Source organism: Ranitomeya imitator, chromosome 6, assembly GCF_032444005.1.
Source record: "Ranitomeya imitator isolate aRanImi1 chromosome 6, aRanImi1.pri, whole genome shotgun sequence".
Lineage (NCBI taxonomy): Eukaryota > Metazoa > Chordata > Amphibia > Anura > Dendrobatidae > Ranitomeya > Ranitomeya imitator.
In genome coordinates, this window is record NC_091287.1 from 380,172,923 (window position 1) to 380,186,459 (window position 13,537).

Below are 13,537 nucleotides of genomic sequence, written 5' to 3' on the forward strand. Positions count from 1 at the left end.
GTTAAAAGTTAAAAAAAAGATAGCAATCTTGCAATTTTTACACTGGCCATTGGAGCTTGTGCAATGGAATGAAGGAAGAAAGAGACATACACAATAGTGCTTAATTCAAGTATCTGCAAGTAAAAATCGTCATCTCCTGATCAAAGGCGATAAAGTGAAAGCAGAGAGAATTGCATTAGTAGGAACCCAATAGTGAAGTGCATGGCCCCTCGGGGAAGAGATTGGTGAAGACACCAGGTTAGGTGACACTTGTGGCTCAGTTAGTAATTACAAAAGGCCCTGGAGAACAGTGAAGGGGAGGGGTTGGCGCACAACCCTGTGGCAGGACGGATGTGCAGTACAGCGAGCTGGCTTATAGCTGTGAGTATGAGAGACCAAATGCTAGTGCAGAGCCATCAGATGTGAGTGAAGAACTGAGGGACTAAATCCGGGTGATCAGAGGCCAGAGACGAGAGACCAGATCTGGGAGATCCAAGTTGAGTGGGCCTAACCGAGGCCAGAGATGAAAGACCAGATCTGGGAGATCATAGCTGAGGGAGTCGAGACGAGAAACCAGATCCGGGAGATCATAGTCAAGGGGGTCGAGACTAGAGACCAGATCCGGAAGAACAGAGCCAAGGGGGCGGTGCCGAAGCCAGAGACAAGAGACCAGATCCGGGAGATCCGAGCTGAGTGTGCCAAGACATATGGAATAAAATGGAGACCAGGGTCATGCTTCAGGGAACAAAGGCAGCCAGTGTGAAGAGCATAGAGCATACTGTATACAAAGCAACTAACCTATCTGGAACATGTGGCCTAGTGGGTAGTATTGTCAACCCCGGTTAGGGCCTGTGTGACGTTTTGAGCCACATAGAAGAAACACAATGGTGATGGGCCCATTAGAGAGAATAACTAATTGTAGATTTGGGTTCCAGTACCATCTCTATGCTGATGACACCCTATTATACACTTCTGTTTCTGATATCTTGCCTGCCTTTTTAGAAAACACCAGTGATTGTCTTACCGCTATCACTAACATCATATCCTCCCTCTGTCTGAAACTGAACCTGTCAAAAACTGGTTTTTGAACTCCTCGTGTTTACTCCCTCTACAAACCTACCTTTGCCCGACATTGCCATTTCCGTGTGTGGCTCCATCATTACTCCCAAGCAACATGCCCTCTGCCTTTGGGTCATACTTGATTTTGAGCTTTCATTCACCCCTCACATCTGATCACTGGCTCGCTCTTGTTATCTGCAACTCAAAAACATTTCTAGAATTGGACCTTTTCTTACTTTTGACTCTGCAAAAACTCTTACTGTTTCTCTTATTCATTCTCGTCTGGGCTATTGTAACTCTTTACTAATCGGCCTCCCTCTTACCAAACTCTCCCCGCTCCAATCTGTCCTGAATGCTGCAGCCAGGATCATATTCCTCACCAACCGTTTTTCCGATGCTTCTATCTTGTGCCAGTCATTACACTGGCTACCCATCCACTCCGGAATCCAGTACAAAATTATTACCCTCACCCACAAAGCCCTCCATGGCTCAGCTCCACCCTACATCTCCTCCCTGGTCTCAGCCTATCACCCTACCCATGCCCTCCCTTCTGCTAATAACCTGAGGTTAACATCCTCAATAATTAGAACCTCCCACTCCTGTCTCCAAGACTTTTCACGTGCTGTGCCAATTCTTTGGAATGCAATACCCAGGTTAATACAATGAATCCCCAATTCCCACAGTTTTAAGCATGCCCTAAAAATGCATTTGTTCAGACTGGCCTACCGTCTCAACACATTAACCTAACTATCCCTGTGTTGCCCATTCAAAAAACATAAACCATAATCAGGTTCCTCGCATCATGTTTCTCATACACTTTATGTATTTAATAGCTCTCTGTATCTGTACTGTTACATACTTAGGCAGTTAACTGGTTCATGCAGCATTACATGAACACCCGATCCTTACACTATGGCTGGTCTGAACAACGAAAACAATTGTTACCATCCACCTCTCGTGTCTCCCCTTTTTCCTCATAGATTGTAAGCTTGCGAGCAGGGCCCTCACTCCTCTTGGTATCTGTTTTGATCTGTGTTTATTGTTATGCTGTAATGTCTATTGTCTGTACAAATCCCCTCTATAATGTAAAGTGCTGCGGAATATGTTGGCGGTATACAAATTAAAATGTATTATTATTATATTGTTATTATGCCTGTTAGCGTGGTGGCTTTAGGACTAGACAATACTTACAATAGCAGTGTCTTAATTGTAAAAATAAAGAACAGTGTGCATATACATTTTGTATTACTGTGTTCTGATTGTGCCATATTTTAATGTAATACCATTATTCACTATTAGAGATGGGCGACCCCGAACAGTAAAGTTCAGCATCCATACCGAACACCTACCGTTCGGGCACAGACACTGAACACAGACTTCACCAGGAAGTTTGTGTTACTGTTCAGGTGCGGCTGCCCAAACACCGGGTGTTTCTCACGCTGTCATGTGCATGACAGCACGGCAAACACCGTTTCTGATCAGTGGTGAAATCATCCCTGCCGGTCAGAGAGCTGCAGTTCCCTCGCTGTCAAAAGACAGTGTGAGCACTCAGCTGTAATCGGACTTATAAAGTTTACCTCTGGTCACTGGTGTCAGCTGATGGGACTACAGCTCCCATCATCCGGCACCTGCTGCCGCTAATAACAGCGAGGGCAGGAGCAGCTGATGGGTGTATTCATTAGCCTGCTCTTGCACTGTAAATAAATAATTTTTTTTTTTAAAAGCGTGGGTTCCTCTGTATTTTTGATAACCATTCAGGCAAACTCACAGCTGGGGGGTGCAACCCTCAGCTGTCAGCTTCAGCAAAGATGGTTATCTAGAATAGAGGGTTCCCCACGCCATATTTGTTAATTATTTAAATAAATAATTTACAAACACGACTTGGGGTCCCCCCCATTTTTGAAAACCAGCCTTACTAAAGCAGTCAGCTGCGGGCTGGTATTCTTAGGATGGTAAAGGGCCATGGATATTGCCCCCAGCCTCAAAAGAGCAGCCTGCAGATGCCCAGAAAAGGCACACCTATTAGATGCGCCAATCCCGGCACATTGCCAGGCTCGTCCCACATGCCCTGTAGCGGTGGCAAGTGGGGTTAATATTTGTGGAGTTGATGTCACCTTTGTATTGTCAGGTGACATCAAGCTCACGGCTTAATAATGGAGAGGTGTCTATAAGGCACCTATCCACTACTAATACTATAGTTATATGGTAAATAAAGACAGTATAAAGGCAGTATAAAGTCCTTTATTAGAAATAAAACAAAACACACTTTTACATTTAAAAATAACAAACACAGTTATACTGACCTAACGCCTATTCCACTGCTGTGAGCACAGCGTCAGTGACCGGCGGTGACATCATCAAAGTTACCTCCGGTCACTGAGGCTGTGTTCCCAGCTGGGCTGAACTGCTGTGATCTCGGTGAGATCCCCGCTAGCACCTAGTGGCCAATGTGAAAACTGCAAAATTTAGATTTTTTTTTAACACAGACTAGTTGGCCCAACATTTTCGCACATTGGTTGTTGGGGGCACAGGCAATTTCAGAAAAATCAACCTGGTCAATCATTATCCATTTGTAAAAGCCATCTTCTTTTTAACTGCAGCTTTTTACAGATGGTGTTATGTTTGTGTCAAGAATTTGTTGAAATTCTGTTTAATCCATTTTTCCCTTGTGACATGTTCCCCATGCCATTGGTTGCAATACAAAGCTTGATTCACCTCCATGCTTAATGGTTGGTGAGAAGTTCTTTTCCTGAGATTCTTTGCCCTTTTTTCTCCATACATACCGTTGATCATTGTGATCAAAGGGTTCTATTTTAACCTCATCGGTCCACTTGTTTCTGCTATAGTATGTTAATGCATTTGGCTTGTTTGCTGCAGATGCAGGAGAGGTTTTCGTCTAATGACTCTTCCATGATGGTTACATGATGGTCATATTTGTGCAGATATCTCTGAACAGTAGAACAATGTAACGTAACTTTGTTATCTTATAGCCTCCTGCGGCTTTGTGGGCCTCCATCATTTTCATTTTCGGAGTCCTACGCAAATCCTAAGAAGAACCCATGGCTGCTGTTTTTTGGAACAATGTTAGAGGAGGCTGGGCTTTTATAAAGCTGGGAAATCACCTGGCCTTTAATAATGATGATGGCGAACAAGCCATAACCCTAACAGGTTAATTAAGGTCTGAAACCTTGGTCAAAGTTATCTTTTGTAAATTTTAAAATTAAAAAATTACAGTTTATTCTTTTTTTCCTAAAATACAAAGGAACATATTTTTTGCAACATTTGAACCAACGTAGAAAATGGTGCCAAAATTTGTCATAATCAAAGTGTGGATCAAAGTGTGCCAACAAATTGTGTAAACTTAGTCTAAACAGTCTAAATATGCGCAACATTTATCAACCAGTATGAGCTACTTTGAAAAATTTGGTGCAACTTAAGACTGTCTAGGCCAGGGGTGTCAAACTGCATTCCTCGAGGGCTGCAAACAGGTCATGTTTTCAGGATTTCCTTGTACTGCACAGGTGATAATTTAATCACCTACACACATAATGATTGCAGCACCTTGTGCAATGCTAAGGAAATCTTGGAAACACGCATGGTTTGCGGCCCTCGAGGAATGCAGTTTGACACCCCTGGTCTAGTCTATGTTTAAATGACTACAATTTAGGAAGTTTCACTAAATCAGCCCAATATCTCAACTAGTAGACAGTAATGAGTTGGAAGAATCATTCGGTTAGATGTCACATACAGTAACTACGGCAGTATATTTACAGTAAAAACTAATTGTAAAGTATCCTTTATGGCCAGTCACATCTAGATGCCAATGATTTCTCAGTGTAAACACTTGCTAGAATGGTTTATAAGTGGAGATCTGCTTATATTAATACATAGAAGCAATGCTAGTGACATATTTCTGTTCATTAAAAACCTGTCAAGTGACAGTGACACATATGCCAGCACCTCAATATAGGTATACCGAGAGCTGAACAATCTGTGTATTCATGGGCTCTATGATTATGGGTGACATGCTACAGAGACAGCGTTTACACTGCTCTTAGAGGGGAACTAACAGCAAATGTAAAGTGGAACAGACAGTCATATATCACTACGAATTAAACAAATGTTTTACTTTTTATTCAAAGTTTCATATATCTTCTGAACAGATGTAATATAGATTCAAGATTCAAAGAAGCTTTATTGGCAGGACCAAATACACATCAGTTTTGCCAAAGCAAGTGTATAAAGGCAATAGGGATAGGGACTGTGGGGATGTTGGGTAGGAGCTGTAGGGAATGTGGATGGGGCAGATCCATTGTGGGGGTTATAGTCCATGGCATAGGGGAGGTGGATGGGGCAGGTCCAGGTTGGGGGCTATAGTCCATGGCATAGGGGAGGTGGATGGGGCAGATCCAGGGTGGGGGCTATAGTCCATGGCATAGGGGAGGTGGATGGGGCAGGTCCAGGTTGGGGGCTATAGTCCATGGCATAGGGGAGGTGGATGGGGCAGGTCCAGGTTGGGGGCTATAGTCCATGGCATAGGGGAGGTGGATGGGGCAGGTCCAGGTTGGGGGCTATAGTCCATGGCATCATAGTTCTCTTTCTCGCAGTCTATGGCATTCGCTCACATACCGCGCTGCTATCTCCACTGCTCTCTCTTCTTCTCCCAGCAGGATATATGTTTTCTCTTCCTCCTTCATGGTGATGAAGTCTGGGAAGAGATGTGAGAGTCTCCTGAAGTGAGTGTCCCTCACTGCTGAGTATTTGGAGCAGTGTAGCAGGAAGTGGGTTTCATCCTCTATGGCCTCCTGATCAGTGTTGGCACAGTCTTTCCTCCCTGGGCTTGTAGCTCTGCCTGTGTCGGCCACATTCGATGGCCAGACTGTGGGCGCTGAGTCTATATCGGCTCAGGGTCTGGCGGTCTCTATACCTGGCCATTGATGAGGAAGTGCGTAAAGTGCGTTATATGCCCAAAAGTTTTCTACATCTCTTTCGTTTATTAAACTTGCAGTCAAGCATCTAGAAATGTAAAATAAAAAAATAAAAATGTGGGTCCTGAAGAGTTTGCATTTCTTGTCCTGCAGTATGGATATATTCCCAGGCAGTCTTCTCATTATCTGCAGTCACAGCAACCTAATTGATTTCATTTTGCTATAAGTTACTTGTCAGGTTTTTTTTTGTTTTTTTTTGCACTGTACCATTTGAGAATAAGTGACTGCCTCTATATTTGGCTGAACGTTCCTCCTATCTGTCTAGAACTGTTTTTAACTAGGATCCTACCAACCCTTTACATTTATAACAGAGGGTAAGTCAGTTAGTGTAAGTGCCCATCTAAATTTATGAGCCTTGTCACTGGTAGATGGCCTCATATATTTCATGACATTTGGATAGGAGGTGCTTGTCATTTTAGTTTCTTGCAGTCGTCTCACCAATTTCACAGGGAGGATTATAATTAAAGGTAGCATCAATATTATAAAGCTAAAGGCAGAGAATTCATCAATGTCAGTAGGTGAGGGACACAACATATATTCTTCCACTCCCTAATACCTCTGTGAAGGTCACACAGTAAGACCACGAAACTCTCCCATAGGATTAGGAAAAAAAGAGAATGTGCTTCAGTATTTGGTTTTAATTAATACATCCCTTTATTGAAAACTTGTTGTTACTATAATTGCGCTCCTTAAATACTATGAACATCATTGATTTTTACTTATGTAAGTTGTTATTATAAGTTTCACTATGCAATCTTCTTTTTAGGATTTATTTTGGCTCTTACAGTATAGTGCCAACATATTCCGCAGTGCCGTACAGACATGGCCGTCACTTACTGTACCCCTCTGTGCGCACAATCTAAGTTCCCTAAACCATCCCAATTTTTTGTAGTGGAAACTGGAGTACTTATTAGGAAATCCACATATCCCGGGTAATACAGATGAATGTGAGCAATGTTTTTCTAACATTCAGTTGGCTTTTCTAGCTGCCATGTAATAGTAAAGATTAATTTCTTCACTACTTTTACCTGGACTGCACCTCACTTGCCCTGCAGTGTCTGGCAATGATGTCATTTCCCCTCTGTACACAGAAAAACACTGTGTGCAATTTATTCCTCCACTGCAGACTTCTGATTTTGCTATTCTCCCTTATCTGAGCTCTGACACAGAACAACTTGTGTGATCTGCCTTCCATGAAGACTTAGATACTTTCTTCCCTCTCCACACTCATATATTTTGTCTGTACAATCTCTTTATTTTCCCTTTTGGTACCTCTGACAATGAGCTACTTAGAAATCATGGAGGGATAGAGCACTGAAAACCAAAAAAATTATCAAAAGGACCAGAATTACCAGCTATGGGAAAAAGATACTCAAACACTAATGCTGGAAAATAGTAAGAATTAAATGAATAATAGTTAAAATTAGCTTAATTTTGCATTTAGAAAGCAAAGGGTATGTCTACACTGTTTTCCTTTTCAGGACTTTTTGATGCAGAAACTCTAAAAAAAAAAAACCATGAAGAGTTTGAAAACTACAGGTTTTCATTGGATATTCGGAGAATTTCTGCTACAAAAACTCCTGAAAAAACTCAGCGTGATCACACCCTTTGGCTACGTCCCCATGATGAGTATTTAGTGATTATTTGACGCTGCAGAATTTCTGCACCATTTCTGCACCTGTTATTTAAATTAAGTTACTTGTCGTTTTTCATTGCGTTTTTGTGTGTGTTTTTTTAACGTGCATTTTTAGCGCGTTTTTAAGGGGTACATTTTCTCCTTATGGAGAGTGAGATGCCAGGTCTGGCATGAAAGTATGAAGAGACTTAAATGTCTTGCATGCTCCTCTTAGAATTTAAAATGCAAATTGTCTCTTCAAAGAGGAAGAGGACTAGAACTCTACTGCCATCTATTGGAAGTAGCGATCCTACAAGTCAATATCGACCCTTTAATGAGCCTTGCAATATGACTTAGGATAAAATCAGCCAAATCAGAATCTCAATTTGCAGTCACGGTGTTTCGGGGTATTGCCCCTCGTAAGTGCAAAGTATGAGACCTGATTTGGCTAGGGGAGAGGCTAAGACTAGAGGCAATACCCCAAAACATCGTGTCTGCAAATTGAGATTCTGATTTGGCTGATTTTATCCTAAGACATATTGCAAGGCTCATTAAAGTGTCAATATTGACTTGTAGGATTGCTACTTCTAGTAGATGGTAATAGAGTTCAAGTTCTCTTCCTCTCTGAAGATGCAGTTTGCATATTGCGCTTTTGGCGCTGTGTTTTTTGTGTCTTGTTGGTGTGTCATGCTTTACGTAAAGCTGCTTTATTTTTGAAACTTCCTAGTATTTGGCTTTGATGAAACTTTATTGACATTCTTAGGTGAGGATTACATGCGTTTTTGATGGGTGTCCCCCACAGAAACGCACTTAAAACGCATGTGTATTTATTACCGGCGGAATTTCTGCACCTAATGCAGGTCTGTGGGGAAAATCCACTCAGCGTACCTGCAAGAGACATTGAAATGCTGCGGATTTGAATCACACAATGCAGGTCAGTTTATGCTGAGTAAAAAAAATAAGCACAGTGGGCATGAGATCTCTATAAATCCCATCCACTTTGCTGGAACTGTAAGACGCCGTGTTTTTGACTCAGCAAAAATATCCAGCATCAAAAACTCACCAAAAGCTCATTGTGGGAACACAACCTTAGAAGTGAATACAGCCTTTATCATAGAAATTTAGTATGATATCTTAATAGAGCTACTATATATTATACTAATGAGTGGAATTACATCCACTCAACTGCCCCAAAGTGCAAAATTGGCTGAAAGAAGGAACTTGTACATTTTTGCCAGATCCTCTTACAAGTAAAACCAAATGATTTCTGCTACTGGGCAAGTCACTGACAATCAGACCAGTGCATTACAAACATCTTCTAACCAGCACTAGCACTTTAGTGGTTGTTCTGAGAAAGTAACAAAAAGAACAGAAGGGAGCACAATAACAAGTAACTAAAAGCAATATCTAAAAGCATAAATAATGATCTGGTTGGCCAAATTTAGGCTACCTAAAAAGTAAAAGGTTGGTGTTAAAAAAAAAGCATGTACGCGCTTGGTTCTGTGGGCACCATGTATCATGTATTCCCATCTCAACTGCCCTGTATTATATCTCTCTACTAAAGTGCAAGTGGAAAATTATGAACTGTTGAATACTAAGCTGTTACTGGCTATTTGGGGTGAGTATTGTAAATAGATTTATATACTTTACTTGCTTAAATAGCGCCATCATATTCTACCAAACTGGTGCTTTTTTATCATAATGCTCACAGCTTTTTTGGCTTTCAGTGCTCTACCCCTCCATCATCCCTGTCCCCATTGAGGCTCACAATCTACATTCCCTAAATTCAGTATGTCTTTGGAGTGTGGGAGGAAATCGGAGTACCTGGGGAAAAAATACAGATGTTGTCCTTGGTGGGATTTGAACCCAGGAACCCAGCACTGCACGGCAACAGTGCTAACCACTGAGCCAACATGCTATAAATTGTCACCATGAAATATCCAAACCTATTCTAAACCATTAAGTCCTTCAAGTATCACAAGCACAGGATTAAAGTGCTACATTTGGGGGTATGAGAACACAAGATGATGTCAGCAGTTAATGGCTTATTAAGGGGATTAGGTTTTCTTTCCATCTACACACAAATATGTCTATGATGTCCTGTTTATGAAAGGTTCATGCTGTCATAATAATCGGCACCCTAGGTCCTACCAGCAGTGTAATACTACAGATAATATAATAATGAATAAAATGTGTTCTCTACCATGTCAATGTAACAGCATCTATCTGACATATGTCACTCATATTAAAGCTGTAGATTGCTCAATTAGCCCTTGCTAGACTTTCAAGATGCCTAGGTACCTCTGTGATCACCCGCCTGGGATTCGAGATGAAGAGTCTGTGGTTAGAGGGTATGGAGAATAATTATAGGGCTGCTCTGGCTTGGGTCCATCTGCTTAGAATTTCAGAGAAGTTTTTAATCCCCAGCATAACCTTGAGACAATTCGGAGCCCGCAGATAGATCAAAACAACAGCTGCCAAATAGATGAAATGGTTAAACTATTCAGTGTTCAGCTAAAATATGAGTTCTGAAGGCAAACTCTTATCTTAGACATTGCTTTCTTCTCTGGGATGGGGTCTAATGTCTTATAACTAGTAAAGATGCAGAAAACCAAAGTTCTTATGATACATCTGTATATTTTCTACCAGCAATGGATCTTGGCTTGCAGTTCTGCCTGCCATGTAATCCCGTGTTCCACAAGAGTAGATTATACAATGAAGTAGATAGGACAGAATTCATTTACTTTGAGGCTAGGCGTGTCATTTTATCATGCTGTCACATGTGCATTGCTTTAATATTACCCACATTTTACATCCCTGGAACATCTGCAGCCAGTTCACCTCCAGCTAAACATTTTCTTAGTGAATATGATTTTAACTCAGAAGTATATTTTTTCAGTGATTTGTTGTACGTTTTCATTTCCCATCAAAAGTCCAGTTCTACCTCTGGGAATTGGGATATACTAATCTAATATACTATATTGTTCGACAAGCTCTTGGCCGTTTCTCCTGGAGAGTGCACTAATGCAACACCTACACGGTTAGAGGTTGTGTAACCTTATGTATCAACACCAAGAGAAAATGACAGCAGATATGTGAATGGAGACTCATCTTACCAGCCCAAAAATAGATTCTTTTAGAGCGCTGTGGTCAGGACCCTACATGGCGGTCGCCACTTCACTCATTCTCTATGGAAAAAAGAGCTTGCGAGTCTTTCGCAAGACACAAGATTCCAATAGGCACAAGATCACTTGAAGTTTATTTTCTGGATAATGAAAAATTACTTTTTCACAACCATGATTAACTGTGTTTCTGCCTAATGTCATGTCACAGTGAAGCCATAGAGTGGGTGTACTTAGATTTATAACTTGATACATTCAATTAAAATATATACCTATAATAGACTTATTATTGGAGCTCAAATGCCTTTCAGCTTCCATATAAAGCAATTACTTTTATTAAAGATATACCTTTAATGGGATTATTAATACAGTGTGGCCCATTTATATGGATACACTCGGGTGGGCCATGTATATGGATATGCCTAAATAAAATGGGAATAGTTGTGATATCAACTTCCTGTTTGTGGCACATTAGTATATGGGAGGGAGAAAACTTTTCAAGATGGGTGGTGTCCATGGCGGCCATTTTGAAGTCAACAATTGGATTCAACTGTATAAATGGCTCACCCAGGTGTATCCATATAAATGGCCTACACTGTAGAAGCTCAAATGCCACACAGCTTCTATAACAGCTGTTACTTTTATTGCAGCTTGGGTTTGGCTTCCTAAAAATGGAATACAGATTGAATATATATATATATATATATATAATAATATGGAAAATACTTACAATTCTACTGCTTATATGGAAAGTTTAATACAAAGTAGGTTATAAAATATCAAACAATTTGGCATTTATGAACCCCTTATTCAGTAGTTTGTCCATTTTCTTCATGATGGCTGTAGACTGTTCTATAAATGGAGCTTGTGGTGTATACAGACTGACTATTTGTACCAAAACTAATTAATACTGGAGTATAAATCAGGTATAAACCAAAATTAAAAAAAATAATACCCCAAAAACATAATTTTTATTATTCTTAAGTTTCAAAAGTTATTTTTTAGGGGTATTATTTTTGATTTTGGTTTATATATAGAATGACTACCAGGAATGACCGATGCTGGAGGGCTACAGTAAGATGTTAAAGAAGTTGCAGTCTATATAGAATGACTATCAGGAATGACCAATGCTGGAGTGCTACAGTCAAATGTTAAAGAAGTTGTGGTCTATATACAGTGACTAACAGGAATGACCATTGCTGGAGGGCTACAGTAAGATGTTAAAGAAGTGGTGTATATAGAATGACTAACAGGAATGACCATTGCTGGAGGACTACAGTCAGATGTTAAAGAAGTTGTGGTGTATATAGAATGACTACCAGGAATGACCGATGCTGGAGGGCTACAGTCAGATGTTAAAGAAGTGGTGTATATAGAATGACTACCAGGAATGACTGATGCTGGAGGGCTACAGTAAGATGTTAAAGAAGTGGTGTATATAGAATGACTACCAGGAATGACCGATGCTGGAGGGCTACAGTAAGATGTTAAAGAAGTTGCGGTCTATATAGAATGGCTACCAGGAATGACCGATGCCGGAGTGCTACAGTCAGATGTTAAAGAAGTTGTGGTGTATATAGAATGACTACCAGGAATGACCGATACTGGAGTGCTACAGTCAGATGTTAAAGAAGTTGAGGTCTATATACAGTAACTACCAGGAATGACCATTGCTGGAGGACTACAGTCAGATGTTAAAGAAGTTGTGGTGTATATAGAATGACTACCAGGAATGACCATTGCTGGAGGACTACAGTCAGATGTTAAAGAAGTTGTGGTGTATATAGAATGACTACCAGGAATGACCGATGCTGGAGTGCTACAGTCAGATGTTAAAGAAGTTGTGGTCTATATACAGTGACTACCAGGAACGACCATTGCTGGAGGACTACAGTCAGATGTTAAAGAAGTTGTGGTGTATATAGAATGACTACCATGAATGACCGATGCTGGAGGGCTACAGTTAGATGTTAAACAAGTTGTCTAACAAGTTGTCCAGTACTTTTATACTGAAGACCTACCCTTAGTATAGTTCATCACTACAAGATGGGGGTCCAACACTCTATTCCAGTGGTGGCTGGTTGGAAAAGGTGTATGGAGCAGAAAACCACAGCTCAGTAGTCTGTTTAGTGGCTTAGTGATATTTTATTTTTTTCATTTGTGGATGCTTATTTTGATTCTGCTTTAAATATTTCACAAATTATCAGCCCTGGTTTTGCATTTCTCGTTATTATTCTGCTGATACATTAGCAGACTGCAGGCTGCATTTTAGAGCAATTTGTGGGATCAATAGATTCCACAATACAAGCTGTCAAAAAACAGACTAAAATTGCTGATGGATCTGCCAAAGAACCACACTGAATTTCCGATACCCAGCTATCCAAGGAGCTTGTGCTGTTATTTATAGGAAATAACTCATTATGCCATTCCCTACTACATCATTTATCAGCTGTGAGTTGAAGCTTGACTTAGAAGTCAACATCATCAGTTGTAGAATTTTGCACATATAAAATCTTACTTTTTTTTTCATCAATACAGTAATTACACCACATAATAATGAAATTTAATCCAAGCCCACCCAAAAATTTGGCAGGAGAAACAAGAGAATGATAACTTTCCCTGACCTTTTGTGTGCACTAACTATGCCAACAGGAATAGTTCTATACTTTGAAAATTCAGACATCTTCAGGCCATTTCTTTATTTGATTAAGTAAACTTATGTATTCATACTATGAAATGTAGACGAAAAAAAACACTTGATTGGAAGCAGCTCT

The 13,537-nt window shown here is 40.5% G+C and overlaps 1 protein-coding gene across 1 annotated transcript in view; it reads left to right on the top strand.

Annotated features, from left to right (window-relative positions):
* Positions 1–13,537, top strand: part of APCDD1 (APC down-regulated 1) — a 115,116-nt gene that overhangs the window by 12,471 nt on the left and 89,108 nt on the right. The gene's annotated exons all lie outside the window — the stretch shown is intronic.